General features: G+C 33.9%; 1 pseudogene; it reads right to left on the reverse strand.

Annotated features, from left to right (window-relative positions):
• Nucleotides 1-321: 321 nt before the first annotated feature.
• The window catches only part of LOC131873960 (high mobility group B protein 15-like), an 86,695-nt pseudogene continuing 67,105 nt past the window's right edge, over nt 322-19,911 (reverse strand).

Here is a 19,911-nt window from a genome sequence, read left to right on the forward strand (position 1 = left end):
TGTCTTTGATCTTTCGATCATTGATCCTTGATCACGTGATAAAGAAGTGTTTTGTATTCAGCTTTGAATAAATATAAAGATTTATCTGTTTTTTAAAGCAATTCTATGATTATTGCTATGTAGCAGTTTGTGTTTCTCTCTGTATTCCTGCATTTCACTTATGTACCTTTCCTTATCCTTCAATGCAATCTAGTGATAAACCTGATATATTCAATCAGAATAAAATATTAAGAAAGACAACAGAAAAACATTCATTTTTATCTTAAAAAGTAATAAAGAAGACTAATTATGTAATGGGAAAAGAAAAGTTCATATCAGAACTCATTTCTCTCTTCCCAATTTTTCTTCTTCACTTAGATTACTCCACGAATGACCAATCATTTTACTGATCTCCCTATCCTTTTCAAGAATCAATGCTTTCAATTTTGTATACTACTCAGCAAAGAAAAAAACGTAGACACTCCTATTTTGTTTAGGATAATCCGAATCCTTTTTCTTAATTTCATATTTTCTCCTGTGATGGCTATGAGGGCGAACCCCTAAAGTAGCATCCCCATCCAAGTAACTAGGTACTTCTCGGAACTGTTCTCTGGAAAATCCCGTTGGCTCAGAGAAATTAAGTGGTTTATGAGAAAATATCTTGCGGAGTATGTAATTTTGAGGCTTCGGTCCAATTATCTTACTCCACAATCCACCCACATGCATTTTACTTTCTCCATATGCTTTTGTTTAATATTGCAGAGTCCTATAAATGGAGGCTTTGGGCCTCTTCTTTCACATACAGATCAAAGCGCTGGAAGTTACATGCCCAAATTTATCGAGAAGGTATGTTTTAGATTATACAATTGTGTCAATATTTTAGTGGTTGTCGTTGGAAAATTTGTGCCAGTTATTTTAGAAACTTAATTATATTCCCTACCTTTCTAATATTAAATTCAGTTTAGTATTCATAGTTTAAGAAAAGAGGGTCTTTTACCATTACTATGGGATGTAGAAGCTCAGAATATATAATTATTATACATTTGTAAAGCAGAGGTTGTGAATGGAACAGGTCAAGTGTGTCTTGCTATGGAGAAAGAAAGCTATGAAGAAGTTAACAATAATGAAGAAGCAGGAGGTGGTTGGTATCAATTTGGATCTCTTCTATCTACACATTCAGGGCTACTTCATGTCCAAATTGATGTCGACCACCTCCTGCTTCTTCATTATTGTTAAGTTCTTCTTGGCTTTCTTCTTCCATAGCAGGACGCCCTTGACCTGTTCCATTCACAACCTCTGCTTTACAAATGTATAATAATTATATATTTTGAGCTTCTACATTCCATGGTAATGGTAAAAGACCCTCCTTTCTTAAACTATCGACACTAAACTGATTCTAATATTAAAAAGGTAGGCAAGATAATTAAATTTCTAAAATAACAGGCAGAAATTCCCCAACGACAGCTAGTTCTTGTTCCATAATTGTCCACACAGGTCTTCCAACTGGACATAAAAGCAATACGTGAAAAAGAAATAGTAAAATCTCCACAAGGATTTTTCTAACTGAATTATGGGGAATGATCTAAAATATTGACACAATTGTAAAATATAAAACATACCTTCTCGACAGATTTTGGTGTGCAACTTCTAGCGCTTTGATCTGTATGTGAAAGAAGATGCCCAAGGCGTTTGATCTGTATGTGAAAGAAGATGCCCAAGGCGTCCATTTATAGGACTGTGCAATGCTAAACATAAGCATGTGGAAAAAGTAAAATGCATGTGGCCTGTGGAGTAAGATAATAAGACCGAACGCTCAAAATTACATATTCCGCAAGATATGTTCTCATACACCACTTAATTTTTCTGAGCCAACAACCACGGTAACAATATAGCCATGTTCGAACTTCCCATACATAAATCCAGCCACGGGATGACCCACAAATGATGCAGGGCTAACTGTGAGATGACCCACAGATGATGCAGGGCTACCTATGAGAAAGGAAAATGAAATATATCTTAGCAATAGTCACTAATTCAAGCTACACAAGAATTTATCAGATAAATATGACTAGTTACATAAAAAATCCAATTTATTCGAATAGTAAGCATAAAAAAAATGTTAAGTAATAGAATTGGCAGGAGTTGACAACCTCCAGAAATAGGAATTGAGGCTCTCCTCCTTATTCTCTTGATGTGAGGCTGGACTTCATACAAAATTGGATTAGCAGGTTCATTTAAAATTAGAGAGTTTGAAACAGAGCTTGGAGAAGACAGCAGAAAAAGTCAAAATACTTTTGTCAGATGCATTTCACAACAAAAGAACATGAGAAATATAAAGAGAATTCCACCTACTTTGTGGCAGTTGAATCAGTTGACCCTGGGCCCCAAAGAAGTAAACTTCCTCATAATGATGAAGCAAGGTAATGTACTTAGAACAAAGGATGCGTTGGTTGTTGTTGGTGGAAAATTAAATCCGATAGTTATATCCTTCCATTTCTTGTATTCGATGACCTGCCAATAACCGTAAGGAAGTCTATTCATTATACTGTCAACGAAAAATTGTAATCGGTTTGATAATATCCCATTTCTTCAGTATCTATCCTTCAAACTGATTGCAAATGCCTTCCCAGAAATTATTTTTAGAATGAGATATACAGATACATCTGCTTCTAGTATTTTTTCAATTTTTTCTGATATGAGTTACTTAAAATGTTTTCATTCTCATGATTAGGGGGTTAGGTCCTTTGTGATCCTCTAATTGGAGCATCATTACCTGATAAATTGATCAGCTCTTTCTCTAAACGGTTTGACTCGTATATTGGCAAATATAGTAACCATATTCAATTTCATTTGCATCCATTCAATATGATTAAGTATATCTTAAGTTGTGTACCTTGTTACAGACAGCTTGGACTCCATTTACCACATGTTACTTAGTAGGAGCAACAAACACTTATTTTTCAGTTAGGCTCATAGATCTTCTCTTGTGTTGCAAATTTGAGTTTCAACTAGTCGACTTGAAGAAAATTGAAACAACATTAATAGAACCTGCTGTTTTAAAATAAGATAAGGGTATTTTTTTTTTGAGAGTTTCAACTTTTAGTATTCACAGCTCCGTTCAAATGGAAAATAGTTAAAACAGGCAGATAGATTGATGTTAACTTGGGATCTTAATTTCAGGAAATTTAAAGGCCTATCTTTGGAGCTTGCCAAACATGTGAACTACTCATATTGTTAGTGTAACTTCCTGATTTACGGTGAGAATGCAGTGCATAGTCAGTTTTAGTGTTAACTCCAACTAAGCACTCAGTGTGTTATTGCTCCGTTGATTACATGCTTCACGTCCAGTCTTCTCTCTTACTTGTGAAGTTCTTGATTGTATGCTGATTTAATGCATAAGCTAACTGAGCAAACTGTGAGTTAAACTCAGTCTGCCTCTTCCATTCCATTCCACCAATTTTTGCATGATCTATGTTTATGCATTGGTTCATAATTTGTATAAAATCATGTTTTGGCATGTAATGTAGAGACACAATGAATTAATATATTTTCATTCTTGCAGCTCTATTTTTCTTCTCTGTTTTTTCTACAAGTTTGTCTTCTTTTTCTAGCTAGGTCTGTATTCTGCAATGCAGAAAAGTTAACATGGTATCAGAGCCTGGGAGCTAGGAGGAAGGACAAATTATTTGCAGGCAGATTTCTGAAGAATGGAAGCTGACGTAAACCTTTGTTCATGGGCCTTGCCTTCATCTTCTCCTTTGTGACACATCGTTTCAGTGGACCTGTCTTTCTACTATTAGTGCTAATGCTTCCCTTTTTTTTTCAAGTTTGATTAGTTCACTATTGGCACCTGTATTTTCGAGTAGCGGCTTCTTCTTGCCTAGTTGAGTAGTGTCATTGGGGTCACTCATGAAGATTCATGTGCCATGTGCATCTTTGAATGTCAGATGTTTTGCCTTTTTTTGCCATCTAATTATTGTTCGAGTAGTGTCATTGAGGGCACTCATGCAATTCTTGATCTTGATCATCATCTTGGCTTGTGAGGGGGTTCTTCATTCAGCACTCTGGTTGTCATCATTCGATAGTTGTTCACACTTCTCTTGTATCTCAAAGGATATTCTTCTACACTTCATATAATTGCATCTTTGTAATTTTTAGGGAAGGTTTCTTCCCACTGGGTTTTCCCTCTTTCCTCTTTCTTCTTTTTTATCTTTTCCTTTTCTCCTTAGTTGGAATTAAGGGGGGGTGTTAGTGTAACCTCCTGATTTACACTAAGAATGCAATGCATAGTCAATTTTAGTGTTAACTCCAACTAAGAACTCAGTGTGTTATTGCTCCATTGATTACATGCTTCAGGTCCAGTCTTCTCTCTTACTTGTGAAGTTCTTGATTGTATGTTGATTTAATGCATAAGCTAACTAAGCAAACTGTGAGTTAAACTCAGTCTGCCTCTTCCATTCCATTCCAACAATTTTTGCATGATCTATGTTCATGCATTGGTTCATAATTTGTATAAAATCATGTTTTGGCATGTAATGTAGAGACACAATGAATTAATATATTTTCATTCTTGCAACTCTATTTTTCTTCTTTGTTTTTTCTGCAAATTTGTCTTCTTTTCTAGCTAGATCTGTATTCTGCAATGCAAAAAATTTAGCACATATGATGTCCACAAACATAAGAAATAACATTAAAGATGAAGTTTTCACTAGTATCCTTAAAATTTTATTTCTAGACTACAACAAAGTCAGAAATAAAGACAATTTTAGGTACACCTTACATTACTAAGCTTACAAACCTAAACTAATTTGGTACTGGCATTCTATGTATACGTATAAAGCTTGAGATGTGAATCATGTCCATTATCCTATAATAAGTGACACTTTTAGTTTTTTTCTGAAAGTTTCTACTCTCCGTGTATCTTCAAAATTTTATTTGATTTTCTTGGAAAGCTTTTGGAGACAAACGCAAACATACAAAAAGTATAGTGAATTATTGTTCTCAAACCTTTCCTCTCAAAAATATATCCAGGAAAAAAAATAAGTATATCAAATCAAAGCTTGGATGGTAACGAAGCTTCTGCAATAATTACAATCACAACTAAAGAATACTTGTAATTTCTGACTATTATACGTGAAACACAATTAGCTTCACCACTTAGTGTCATTCTTGTTTATACTCATTAATACAAAGCCATAAATAGAGATAGTTGTGACAACAATTAATAATAAAGAAAGCATGATTAGACAAAATGTAGTAAGGCAAGTAGAATAATGTGGTGGAATAATTAATAGACCCAACATAAGAGAAATGGATAAGATACAAATTACCAATTTCCTCCTCGAGAAGTCACTTTTGCACCTATATGTGCAGGCATTTGTAAAACATACGCTAAGTGAGATAAATGTTGAAAAGTCTCCCACCTCGCAAGGGTGAATCTATATGTAAACATATGCAAAATGAGGTAAATGTCGAAAAGTCTCCCACCTCATCAGCAGTCACAAACCCTTTAAAAAACTAGCAGAATAAAGTTATAAACAAATGCTAATGGTGTTGATACTGATGTCAGTGGCATCAACTAAGGTTTTAATCTTGGGGAGTTTCCCACCTCACTAGCAGGCACAAACCCTTGAAAAACTTAGACCCTAGCGTAATACAAAAGCAGACCTTAATAGGTGGTTGAGACTGCAAAACCATGCCATTGATAAATATTGCAATAAATTCTATCTCCATTAACAGAATTTGACTTAAAAAAAAATCTAAATAAAAAAGGTGTAAGTATAAAAATAATGCTTTTCTATTGTCTCAATTTGTATGATAGCACCTAATTGATAACTTTTGTTTACACTCAATCTTAATTTTTTGTGTCATAATAAAGCTTCCTAATAAAAGAGTAGAGAACATTACAATATCTGCACCTGAAAACAGGAACCCTCATCAATTTTAATGAAATTACATCTGTCATGACTTCCAATACATTCAGTTACTATTTGATACTCTTTGCACTAATGATGTTCAATATCTTTAGCAAATTGAAGAAAATTTAGCCCCAAGATTAGAAAAGAAGTACACAAGAGATGTGAGAACACAAGATATAGTCAACGGACAATGCAATCTGTTGGTTATCTATCAGCTAAAATGGTGAGAAAAAAATGATAGTAAACAAATTTCAATATATGTACTATTAATGATTCTTTGTACATTTGTGGACCTACAAAATCAACATCGCATGGAGGGCTCAGCTTTTGATACTTATCAAGCCTTAATTACATGTTTTAAATTGAAAACCTCTACTAGCAACCACTTCAATATTGTTCATCTTCATGAAGCTTTATGTTAGCACTATCACATCATGTCATAGGACTGAAAATCTATAATGTTAAGTTGGACCTTACCATTGTTGATTTAGAGAACCTTGCCTGATATATAAAAAGGAATTGCTAAGTACTAATGTAGACCTTACGCAATTCCCTAAACTGAAAGTTCAATCTTTACATAGTGTAAAGATTGCTATACAAGAGAAAAAGGAAACATTCACAAGCCTATTTCTATATGTCAATACTCGTATGACATAAAGTTTCTATACCTGTAAAATATCTTTCTATCAACATACCTGTTGTGTTTAAGAACTGTATTTAATATACACAACGGCTCTAATCTCCAAGTAGAAGGTGATAAAATTCGTCGTTTCACAAAACATATGAGAATGTACCACATTTGACCTAATAATAATGTAAACATATGAGAATGTATCACATATGAAGTAATAATAATGTCATGGATACTTATGCAAACAATAGGCCCACTCTTCTTAAAATATCAAAAGCCACAAACTAGGCCTATTAGAAGTTTATACTTAACTACAACAATACACAAGATCATCACATTAGATAATTCAAACTCAAAAAAAAACATAGAACAATAATAATGAAGCAAGGCTTTGATAATGCATAAAACAAAGAAAATGCTAACATTGCCCAATTTGTGAAATTTGATTATATCATGGAAAGAAGAAGCTTACTTTTTGATGGTTTCATTAGGCATTGTTTGCTGATAGTAAGAATTTCTTAAGACTAGATCTTTAGTACCAAATTGCAATCCTAATAAAAATTGAAAATATCATTAGGTAATTTTACACATTTACATATTCTTGAAAGAAGTCATTTGAGATTTTTTTTAATTTTTAATTTATAATTTAAAATTCAATGAATCTTATATGATATGATTTTAAGGGGAGGGAAAAAATAATTTGTTTGGAAATTTTCCATTTTGAAAATTTTATGCCAATATGGTAGATTGGTTTAAGTAAACTGTAAGATTACCCAAAAATAAAAAGCATTTATGTTATGCTGCACCCAATTTACAGTTTACTTAGATTGGTTTAAAGACAACAATTAGGTCATGACAATAAGCAATTGATGTAAGATCGATTAAAAAATGATGAAAATTGGACAATTATGACTCACAATGATAAAGATTGAAGACAAATCCCTAATTCTGACATTGAAAAGGGTAGGATAGGATTGATCACAATCAAAGATTGCAACTCAAAGATGATGTTGACAAGACCTAATTGAAAATGCAAAAAACGTAATCCAAAAGAGAAGAAATGCAGAAGAATGACAAGATATTAACAAATGATAAAGATCAAATGCATTGACATAGAAAAAGTGTTAATAAGATCAAGTGCATTGACATAGCTGTCTGTATGTTAATATACAGAAGCAACGCACACCAATATCCGAAATAAGATAACAGCTATTTAGGATAGGTCAATAAAATAATAAAATAACTGCGCATTGAAAACCCGCAAGTTCCTCCCTTTTTACCATCCTGAGATGGCATTGGGACAAATGCTACCGAACACTAACTCCGATTGGAGATCAGTAAAATATACGTTCCAAAAATCTCACCATTTTGTCCCATGAAGATTGGTGCTTAGTCATGGATAATACTCTACAGATTGTTCAAATTCAAATTCTCAAGAGAGTCAAATTTGATTGAAAATAATGCATGGCTACACAAAAAAAAAAATAACAGCCGAAGTTTTGGGAATAGCTCTAAATTTTCTCACAGTGCAAGTTTTAATTCTATTTAAGTACAGGGATTTGTTAACAAGTTACAAACTTCACAGCGATGATGGCTTCCAGGAGAGAAACTGATAATTCAAGGTTCATCCATGGCACTAAAAGAATGAGAATCAGCTGGAATAGGATTAGCAGTGAAGAAAATGAGTCTTATACCAGTTGGCTCACGCATTGAGGATGGATCAATCGAAGATACACATGGCAAGGGTAAAGTGAGGAGTGGAGAAGAAAGTTGATGCTGGATCAAAAGGATATTCAATGAGGAGTGGAGATGTAGTCGCTCGTAATGGATTAGAGAGCTGGAGATGAAGATCTTTATAGCTGTAAGAGAAATGGAAGCCCTCGAGTCATCAATGGATTGACTATGCAAATCTATTGTTTGAAGATGCAAGACTGACCAAAAAACTGCAATATTTCGATTTACATGGAAAGATATCATGATGATGTGGGTGTGCACCTCAAGTTTGATTCAAAGGAAAGGACTTACTAGGTAATTGTTATAATTGGATGTCTTTATCTTCTCAAAGAGATACGTTGGTTTTTTTGATTTATAGATCTGGCAAACGGAGATGGCAAAACAGAGATGTTCACTTGGCTCAAAGAGTAAATGGAAGTATGACAATTAACTATTTTCCAAGCATTTTTATGCAGAAACAAAACTTCCGTTTTTCTAAAAACGGAGCAGATTTGGGTACGTATGATATGAATGGATATTGCAATAGCAAGTTTCTTTGTACTTTGGGGATGCACTTTTTCTTGGGAATCATTATGCATAAGGGAAGAATGATGATGCTTTATAAAAGAAAACCAATGGATCTCCCACCATACACATATGTTTTGAATTTCTACGAATTTGATGAGCTTGGCTTGCCCTAGAGATCTGAATTTATACGCAAAACGCTGAGATCTATGTGCTGATCCTTCAATAAAGAGTTCAAGATTCAAAATATTAATTTGTGGTTATATTAGACACGGTCTTCCAAAATGACTGTATTTGTTCAGATAAGAACCCATTTAGATTTTCTTCCTGAATTTTAAGTTTATATTTCCTTGCCGAATTTTCAGGTCCATCGATTGTATTGTCCCCTAATTTTTAGCCGATACAATTGCCCCGTATTTAGATCTCTACTACAAGCCAAGTTCATCAAACTTGTAAAACATCAAACCATTGATTGCATGTGTATATGGCAGAGTTCCATAGATTCATTTTTACAAACCCTTATCATTCTGTTGTTCTTGTACATAATAATTCCCAAGGTCTCGTGCATCCCCAAAATATAAAGAAACCTAATATTGCCATCTCCATTCATATCATACATACCCACTCAGCTTCATCTTCAGAAAAAAGTGATCGTCCTTAATTTTCCATCTCTGTTATGTAGATCTATAAATTAAAACAATTAATTTATTTCTTTTCAGAAAATAAGTATTTGCAATTATAACAATTGTCTGATAGGTCATTTCCTCTAGATCAAACTTGATATGCACATCCACAACATTATGATATCTTTTCTTGTAGTATATTTTATCAAGTTCTACAAAATAAAGAATATATCTTTTATATCATTACAATGTAAAAAGGTTATTATCTTACTTTATGTGCACTTTCTGATTTGAGAGGTTAACAAAAGATTGCAAAAGATGAAGATGTTAATGGTTTGTATATCTGTTAATATTGATTTTTGTTTCAGTTCACATTGTTATAGCTTAATGAATATGCTAAAACCTTCTTTAATTATTAAGATAAAAATAATTTTTAAAAATTTCATAAATTATTTGAAGGGAGCAAATATATATCTTTTTCTTCAGCCAATTTTTTTATTTACCATTGTACGAATGTCATCATTTATGTAAATTTTAATTATTTTTCATATCTCATAAATGATATATGAAAAATGATTTTTCATAGAGACAACTTTTTAGAATTTAAAAAATATGATTAAACACACATGTAAAATTTATATATTTAAATATTTTTATGTTGTGATCTTCAAATAAACCTATTAAATCATTCACAAAAATAATACTATTATTTTTTAAAAATTAATATTAATTATTTTATGCAATTTTATTATTTAATAATTACTTATTATAGTTCATCATTTTTTTTCTTTTAAACATAAAAACATTGATACATAAAACATTCAATCAAAAGAGTTGAAAATAAATTACATATAATTTAATTTAATTAACATATTAAATTTTTTATTTTTTTTTAATAAAAATGGCAAGCTACTAAATATATTAATATTTAAAAATCAAAGTTTACAAGACCTGGTTCAGGAGAGCATATCCGCAATGAAAGATCACAATTAGAATTGTAACCAAAATTTTCTCATATGCAATGAAAGATGATAGGTGAGCATACTTGAAAGATAAGAACAACAAGAAGAAAATTAAAACCTACAAAAGAATAATAAAGAGTCATACTTGAGATTAATTCCAATAACTTCTACTCACATCAAACAATCCAAGTCCATTAGAAGACTTCTTTCATCATATCAATCCACCACCTTTTCTCTATGAATCCATCTTTTTACCCTTACCATGCCTTTTTTGATTGGTTGCTCAATTCCAAGTGTGAGCCAATTTGTATAAGGCTCTTTTTACCAAAGCCATGGACGAATCTTGAATTATCTAATTCTTTGTTGGAAGTCACCATTAATTTCAACCAAAATTTGACTCTCTTTAGAATTTGGGTTTAGACTATCTGTAGTGTATTATCCATGAATAATCATATATCATCATGGGAGAAAGTGTTCATATTTAGCTCCCTCATGGTTTTCGGCCTCCTATTCTTTTTTTTAAGTACAACCTATCTCTTCCCATCCTAACAAAAATGGTAGCCTTGCTAATATACCTGGTATATTTCAATGAAACAACTCCCATTTTCTTATTTCAACCAAAAACTTTGTCAACCCCCTCAATAGCTATTCTAGACCACTTTTCTCTTCAAAAAACTATTGAATAAATTTACTCCCAACTGGTCTTAGTACCCAAATTCATAAAGTCAATGTTTGCCACTCAAGCATTTTGAGAATCATAAAGTTATCAAAATCTCATTTGAGATCATGTAGATTCCTTTCTCAATCATTTTGAACACCATGAATATATCCACATCACATAAATGGTATGAATAACTAATTTAGAATCTACCTATCCTTAATTATTCATGGCAACATAAATGTGCATCATCCTCACAACATTATTTTGTAAATAATTTTATATCTTTATTTAACAAAAAATATCAAAATTAAACATATCCAAATATATAAATTTTCTATGAATCCAATAACATCATTTTTATCTCTAAGAGAATTGCCTCTATTAAATTATTTACAAAATAATAGTGTGAAGGTGAAGCACATTTATGTTTTTATGGCTATTTAAGGATAGCTAGATGCTAAATTAGCTATTCAAAACTTTTGGGTAATGTGGAGGTATTTATGGTGCCCAAAATGCTCTAGAAAGGAACCTACATTGCCAAAAAGGAGATTTGAATACATTTATCATGCTCAAAATGCTTGAAGAGAAGCCAAAATTGGTTATAAGAATTTTGGTAATAAGACTCGTTGTGAGTGAAATTATTAAATAGTTTTTAGAAGAGAAAAAGGGTCTACAATGGTATAGTGAAGGGATTGGAGAAGTTTTGAGTTGAAATAAAACAATAGGAGCTGTTTGGTTGAAATATTTGAAGTACATGTTATCCAGGGAAATCTTTTTGTAAGGATAGGAAGAGGTCGGTTGTAAGTGTAAATATTGGTGCATGTTTTAGTGATAGTTGATATAGTTCACCTTGGGATGTTCTTTTTTGGTTACATATGTGGCATGTTGGAGGATTTTAGGATATTTTTTCTTGACGATGGTTATCATGGTTTCATTTGTAGGCCTATTATTAGAGAATGAGATGATGGTGAATATTAAAATGGTACATAGATGGATAAGGTATGATTCTCCCATGCTTGTGATTTTGATGGGTCTATTTACAATGTATGATGTCAAGTGCTAGAATATTATGATTAAGGTGTCCCCTACCTTGTAAATCCTATGACATGGTTCCAACATATTTGAGAAGTGTCTCAAGGCACTTAGGGGTTATTAGAAAAATGTTCTGTAAGATTTATTGTCACTATTTTCTGTAATACATTCATTAGGGGTGATGTATTGCACTAGCAATATTAAATGTGAGTTATGAACACAACTTTTTGTAAGATTATGCTAGGATCAAGAGCTCAATAAAAAGTACAATAGAGAGACAAAATAGATGATAGGAATAAACTGTATTCTCTCAAGATGAAAATACTGATCAACTGGATATTCTTGCACACAAACATGACATGTGGCTCAATGAGAAACAATAGTAGGTAGGAAACAGGTGTGGTAGGTAGGAGAAACAATATAATATTCCACATGAGGTGGATTGATGGAATGTAACAATAAGATAAGACCACAAAAGTTGGAAATTCTCCTACACACACTATCCCAATGTAGCACAAAAACCCAAGTGTCTCATACCATAACTACTATGATATGCATGTACATAAGTAAACTTAAGTAAGGTGTAATAATATCCAACATGGATAAATAATTACGCCAACACCCACCTTAAGTGCAACTTAGGGGAATGCGCTTAAGTCTACAATGCAACTAAGCAATGCAAGATGGGTCCCACCTACAAGGCAATGTTAGGTACCCATGTACAAATGCAAATGCATGCAAACCAATGTAATGGAATCTTTCACAAAGCGGGGAAAGAGAGAAAAACCCAAAGGGAAAAAACCCTCCCCCAAAAAGAGAGATGAAAACCATATACAAAGAAACTCTCATAGAAGTATGTGAGGAACAAAACCCCATGTGAGGAAAAAGTCCCCCCATTATGAGAGAAGAAGAAGAGAGAGTAGGTAGCCCCCCCTCAATGTAGAAACTGCACCAATGATAGAAGCTCAATGATGTATGAAGAAACTGCTCCATGAATGTTGAAGAATATTCCTCCCCTTGGGAAGAAACAAAACCAGAGGTGTATCCATGAAGTCCCCCCAATCATGAAGGGAAGATGTAGGAAAAAAGCTCATGATGAATGGACTCTCTAAAAACTACTCAAGTGTCTGCATGTTGATGTTGAAAGATACCCCTCCAAAGGTGGTGAACTGCTCCACACTACTGAAAAAGGCACTCCAAGATCTAGTGGAGATTAATCTAGAACAATATTCAAAGACTCACATGTCTCCTCAAAAGATAAAGAGACCTCCTCCAACTAATGTACAAAAGTATCCACAATCATGTCAACTTCAAATGAATGATCATGTAGAGAATGCACAAAAGGGTCAGAGTGTTCCCTTGCAACAATCGAAGAAGGATCATCTTCATCAAAGAGAAGATGAATGTCATCAATGATGTCTCCCAAATTTGCAATTTAGGACTCCATAAACAAACATGCAATGTCTGTCAAGCAGTCATCGCAATCAACTGAAGTTGGAAGACAAGTAATATCCTGTTGCACTGAATCATAAGAAGGCAAAACTATCGGATTAGTTGCATCATCGGGTGCAATAGGTGATGTGATATCAATAAGAGGAGATGAAATGCAAGGCTCAAGAATGGGGTCACATGTGAGAACACCCAAGTTCAAGTACCTAAATTTCTCGTCAAAATCTAAATCATCAACATAGGAAGAATCAACCTCATCAATAGGACCAAAATGTGAAAAGGAGTACAACCGAGATGCATGATCAACCACCCAAGTCACAATGATAGATCTAGTATCCACAGTTTTTCTAATTTCCCCATGTGTGATTTGATAGATGGAAAGAAGATTGTTTATCAAGTGGGGTACACACAACACATCATTGAAGGAGTTATCCCCAATGGCAATAGATCCTTTCCCAATCACATCCATGTATTTATGATTTCCCATCAAAATATATGGCATTTGGCAAGGCTCAAACAAAGAGAACATAGATTGCGAAGATGCCATATAATGAGAAGCCATTGAATCTAGAAGCCATCTCCCTGAATCATGACTTGTAGCAGCACAAAGAGCTTGTCCCTTTCTTTATATGTCCCAAAAGAGTGATCCTTTCGTTTATCTTTTTCTTCGGAAGAAGAAGCCAATGTAGAGATTCTAGAAGGTAGGTTGATTTTGTTCTTCTCAAGAAGATGCTTCAACTCATCAATATCTTTCCTGTAACAATGATGTTCATCATGTCCTGACTTCTTGCGATATGTACAATTTTTTTTTTCCTTATATGATTTCCTCTTAGGTGAGTCACCTTGTTGTGGAGCAGAGTATTGTGCTCCATCTTGTTGTGGTTTTGACTTAGGTTGCTTTTGATTCTTGCCTTTTTCTTGATTGGTTTGATTCCCCTTATTACCCACCAATTCTTGTGACTTTGAAGATTTGAGAATCCTCATCTTGGTCAACTTAGATTGCTCAAGTATCAATATCTTCGTGAATGCATCAAAAAAGGGAGAAGTATATGAGGAACCTTGAGTTAACCTAAAGGTGTGAAAGCTAGATACAAAGGTTCCATACTCTAATGGAAGCTTGTCCAACAAGTTATAAACCAATTGAGCATCCTTTTTGTCAATGCCAAAATCTTTTAGCTTTTCTCTTAGCTCATTTTCTTTTGTAACATAATCTTGTATTGTATTAAAATCCTTGGGATCCAAAGTTGTGAGTTCACTATCAAGCTTGTAGTCCTTAATCTCACCAACTTGACCATATAATTTCTCTTAAATATCCCAAGCCTCTTTAATTGTAGTACACTTACCAATGTGAAAAATGAGGTCATCTGATACATACTTTCTAAGAGTTCCAAGTGCCATAGCATTATTTGTGAGCCATTCAATTTCAGCATTAGGATCAGCCTTAGGATCAGGTGGTATTGTAATAGTTCCATTTACATAATGAATGAGTCCTTTTTCTATAATTTTATTCCAAGCCTTAATCTTCCATGATGCATAATTATGAGGAGTTAAAAGTGGAAATTTAGGAGAACTCATAGCACCAAAATGAAAAAAAAAATAAGATAGAGAGAGGCACAATCACACAAGACACCCCCCAAATTCACTCAATCAAGAAACCCTCCCTAAAATGGTGATTTGGCACTTTATACTTAGTGCATATACAATGGGCCACTTGCAAAACAAGGAAAGGCAGAATTCTAAGTTCAATTTTACAACTGCCTCAAATAGGCTGTAAGAGACTCCAACAAATACCGCAAATTATCTAAACTGAGATCCAAGCAAAATGCAAGTACCAAATAGGCCAAAAAAGACCAAATACTAAAAGTACAATTTCTACTCACAATCACTGCAAGATAATGGCATATTATGAAAGTAGACAAAAAATTATACACTTTAAAAAAAATGGCACCTGAAAAGGAGGTTATATGACCCCAAATGAAGCCTCTGAAGTTGCAAAATCGGGGATTAGACAAGTACATTCATGAAAATCTGAAAATTCTGAAAAATATGTTTATCAAAATCAAAAAATTCCTCCACCACTATGAAGAGCATAAAATTATATCCCAATTCAAAAAAAATTGTACCAAAAAAGGAGCCAAAATGACCAAGATATGGCCATGTGAAGTCGGACTCCAAAACTGAAAAATGCAAATGAAAGGGGGTCTTCAAATTTTCAAAAAATGCTAACGCAGGATGATGTTAGTAACCTACAGGTTTTAAATTGATGGTCGTATGACCATCAAAATGCTCGTCGCTCCCTCTGGCTAGCCATACAGAAAGTGCCACGTGGTAGTCTGTGAATGGTTTAGTACTTGTATAGATGGTGAGACTGCAGGTGACGTGGTGTGTTGAGGTAGAAGACAGCATGGCCATATGGATCTGACATGGTTGGAGATTGGGATTGGGACTGCTGGAAGGCATAGGAGCGGTGAGGGCCATAGGCGGGACCGCTCGAGAAGACTACAATAGCAGGCAGAATGGAGGTCGTTGGGGATGCAACCAGGGAGGTCAGTCGGGGAGGTCACTGGGGAGTAGTCAGCGGGATTGTTCGGAAAGGTGAGCGCTGGAGGGGGCTAGGTACAAAGCAGCCACCGGGTGGTGAGCAATAGGCGGAGCGAAGACCAACAGTAGACAGAGCAGCAATTACTGGGGGCTGTCGGAAGGGGATGTACGGGATGGAGCAATGAGAGCCAGAGTGGGGACGAGTAGCGAGACCTGGTGGAGGTACAGGTCAGGTTGGCAGGTGCTAGAAAATATGGACAGTAGTGAGAGAAGCAGGTGTTGGGCCCTACAACAATACATGTAGTACGGGGTGTCGGGGGTGGGTGTCACGGCCCCCCCCAAAAAATATTTTTTTTGGGTTTTTTTAATTTTAAAATAAAACTTTTGAAATTAACGGAAACGGCCTCCCAGACTCAACCATAATGTCCAAATTGTTGTAGGACGCCCCCAAAAAATGCAAATCCCCAAATCAAAAAATTGAAGCCTCCAATAATGACTAATCAGAGAAGCCCTTTAGGCTTTGATACCATGTGAGATTTTGCCAAGATCAAGAGCTCAGTGAAAAGTACAATAGAGAGACAAAATGGATAATAGGAATAAACTATATTCTATCAAGATGAAAATACTGATCAAGTGAATCATTAATCAATCAATCAATCAAATACATACAATGAATATGAGCCTACTTATATAGGCAAGGCTATATGGATATGTGAGCACACAAACATGACATGTGGCTCAATGAGAAACAAGGGTAGGTAGGAAATAGGTGTGGTAGGTAGGAGAAACAATATAATATTCCACATGAAATGGATCACACACTGAAGGTGGAATGTAATAACAAGATAAGACCACAAAAGGTGGTAATTCTCCTACACACACTATCCCAATGTGGCACAAACACCCTAGTGTCTCATACCCAAAGTACTATGATATGCATATGTGGCACAAACACCCTAGTGTCTCATACCCAAAGTACTATGATATGCATGCACCTAAGTAAACTTAAGTAAGGTGTAATAATATCCAACATGAATAAATAATTACACCAACACTTTTTAATTTTTTTCCTTCCACATTTAGTCACCTAGAATAAGATAATTAATGATTCAAGAAGTGGAAAAATGAGTGACCTTTGGGCTTCTCCAAGTATGGGATTGGAAGAGAAACATACGTCTCTAGGTATTGCATCATTTATTACATTTACTATAGATTTTATCTTGCAAGATTGTGTGCCCAAGATGGAGAAAAAATATTGGAGCCAAAACTATTTTTTTTTTACTTTCATGTTGCTGTGGTTGTGAGAAATGAACATTTTTTGGAAATATTTTGTAATGGTTTTGTATATCTTCTCATTCTATAAATTCAGCCTTCTAGATGTATAATTAGTGAAATGTTGAATGTAGAGTTTCTTCTGGAAACAAGGATAGATGGCACATAGAAAGGTGATTCAAATAGGTATAATATTTTTCCGATGTTGAAGGAAATGAGGAGAATGAATGTGAATTTACTATAATCATACTTTATAGTTGATAATGCTTACCTCGGTTCTTTTCTTGATGGAGTTTTTTGACAAGGGCTTTTCCATTTAAATACTGTGATGTGGTGATCCTATGTTGCTGATTTGTGTCTTATGGTGATGATATTATTTATTTATTGCTATTATAAATTGACATAAGATAGGGTAATTCAGACATGAGTTAGTCTAGATATATGGATGTTACGTGGTGTACACCATAATCTGAATGAAACAGATATCATGTTTCAACAAAATAACAATCTCATTCATCTGTCTAAACTTGGATAAAGGTGCTATGTAGAATTCAAGTGTATAAGATAGAACGACATAAATTTCAATAACACGAAAGTTGACTGGCACATGTTTTAAAAACTATGCCAAATATCCTTCATGGGAGGTAATTATCTATGAAATATCAACAACTAGAGATGATAAAAAAATTTCACACAATTGAATCCAGAAACATCAAAATAATTAAAACAACCTTGAAAAATAAATGATACTCTGATAAAGCCAATACAAAAACTTTAAATAGTAACCAATATGAACATACTTGAGAATAAATAGATCATTGAAGCATAATGTAGCCCAAACAATGCTACCTTAAAACTTCATGAAAACAACAAATTTAAGAATCCCAAAAGTTGACATCTAGAAACCTAAAGTAAGATCTAGCTTGGAAACCAAAAAATACTGCCTTATAACTTCATCGAGTAGAGATCCCACCTTATTTTATAAATCAAATCTCATAAGAGGCATCAAAACAATTTGGGATGTCAATTCCTATTTTTTACGATCATGTATTATGTTCATTTCGAAATTTGTGCTATCTCACTGATATATTTAACCTTGTTGTATTGTCAACATTAACTCACTCCATTTTAGTTAGGATGTTGTAGGATTCGACGTTTGCATAGTCAGATTTTCAATTAAGGGTGGCTAGCAATTCGTCAGATGTAAAAATTCATATAGTTGAATTGAGAAAAATAACAAACATATCAATATGAATTGTATAAACTTCACAAAACCTAACCTGATTCATAAAGGAACTAAATTCTACAAAAAGCCGTGATAGAATTTTGACCCCAGATAAACCGACTGTAATAAAAATTGAAGGGACTAAAAGCACAAATAGCTGGCTTGCAATAGTCTACCTGTGATCCATGAAATTAATATCATGAAACAAATTCGCCTAAACATATATAATTCTTATATTCTAGGACTTTTACCAAAATTTTATATTCACAAACTGATTTGATTCAGTGTAAATTTGATTACTGATTTCCTAATAACTTTTTTTATCAAAATTTCAAATGTGGAGTATCAATTCATGAAGGTGGTGTCTTCTGTTCAGGGTCTGGTAAGGAGGAGTTAGATGAAAACTCGCCTAAGCAATGTCTCTGGTGTTCTATTTTTTTTGTCTCTGTTTGATGTTGGCCCTCGGTTTCGGTTTGTTCTGTCGATTGGTGGGACTGGTTAATTTGCCCCTAATTTTTTTATGAGGTTATGTTCTCTGTGTTTTTTACTCTCAGAACATTTTTGGTCTCTTTGTGCTGTTTTTTTTCTGATATTCTTGTCCATGCATACAATATTCCATTAATCTAAGCTTGAGAAACTGGAAGTTTTATTGAACCTCAAACCCTAATCCTTGCTTATGATATTCCGTGAATAAAAAGAAAACAAAACCTTTCTGATGGATTAATTTGAATAGGAATGGTTTGAAGTTTTTATCATAGTAGCCTTGCAACATAAAATCTACGTTGTTCCGAACCCTTCCTGATCCGAATTATGGATTCGGATGACAACACCTCAGTGAGAACCTATGGTATTGTAAATTCTGTTTACAAGAACCAAAAATCATAGAATTGAAGCAAGCCAAAAAGCAATCTATTTCATTCGAAAATCCAACATATAGAAGTTCATGAGATTCCAAGGGTCACAAAGAACTCTTGAGAATCGAAGCCCAACAGTCACATTTGTTTATTACATAATAAAATCTAAAAACTATGAAATTTTCAAAAAACTATATGAAAATTTATCCTAACTTCAACTAGACATAACTTTCTGCTCGGGACTCGAAACTACGAGCCGTTGATCTCATTGGAAAGGTCTCCAAGAGATGTAGACCTGAATTTGCAAAAGGATATGCTTTCAATGGCTAAAAATGCCCTTAAGACCTTCAAAATTATAAAATACTAACATATAGATAAACTAAACTAAAAAAAATATAATTCAAAAATTCTTCTGATCATGTCCCCTTACCAAGCCATCCCAATTAGGCTCACCAAACAAAATTGATTCACTTGATTCACACTCTAAGCACCAAGCCAAGAATAGGGATGCAATATAGATTTTGGT

This window comes from Cryptomeria japonica, chromosome 3 (genome assembly GCF_030272615.1).
Source record: "Cryptomeria japonica chromosome 3, Sugi_1.0, whole genome shotgun sequence".
Lineage (NCBI taxonomy): Eukaryota > Viridiplantae > Streptophyta > Pinopsida > Cupressales > Cupressaceae > Cryptomeria > Cryptomeria japonica.